Source organism: Tupaia chinensis, unplaced genomic scaffold (assembly GCF_000334495.1).
Source record: "Tupaia chinensis unplaced genomic scaffold, TupChi_1.0 Scaffold143644_1, whole genome shotgun sequence".
Taxonomy (NCBI): Eukaryota; Metazoa; Chordata; class Mammalia; order Scandentia; family Tupaiidae; genus Tupaia; species Tupaia belangeri.
In genome coordinates, this window is record NW_006203492.1 from 591,576 (window position 1) to 592,376 (window position 801).

Genomic DNA, 801 nt, shown 5'->3' on the forward strand with positions numbered 1-801 from the left:
GCCCACTGGGGAGTCACGCGGTGTCGTGGACTGTCAGGATGTCCTCGGGCTCCTGGGAGCCTGCGGGAAAGTTCGTCCCTTCGTGGGCGATCTGACAGAGGGAAGAAGGGACACGGGTAACTCAGCCGTGGGCTGCTTTCCAAAGAAATTTCATTGTATTCCTAATTGTTGTTATTATTGTGTAATTTGCTATAGAGCGTGTGTGACCCTCAAAGAGAGACAGAAAGGAAGAGAGAGGGAAAGTGAGAACGCAAGCCCTCAGGCTCGGGACTCAAACCGTGGTCCCCCATGTGGGAGTCCAGCGCCCTTAACCACCACGCCAGCTGCTGGTCCCAAGACAGCCACGTTTCTTAATCGCCAAGAGCTGGGGACAGCCCTCACAGTCAGTGAGAGGGGACACGTGTAGATGAACATCGGGAAGGGAGACCACCCCAGAGTAGGACGGGACTTAAATGTGATGTCTCCAAGACACGCAGACACAGAGGAGGAGCCACGTGAAGACAGAGGCAGAGACGGGAGTGATGCAGCCACAGGACAAGGGGCGCCAGGAGCCCCGGGAGCTGGGAGAGGAGGAAGGATCCCTCCTCTGGGAGCTGGGAGAGGAGAAAGGAGCCTCCCCTGGGAGCTGGGAGAGGAGGAAGGCGCCTCCCCTGGGTCCTGGGAGAGGAGGAAGGAGCCTCCCCTGGGGTCCCTGGGAGCTGGGAGAGGAGGAAGGAGCCTCCCCTGGGAGCTGGGAGAGGAGGAAGGAGCCTCCCCTGGGAGCTGGGAGAGGAGGGCGGAGCCTCCCCTGGGAGCTGGGAG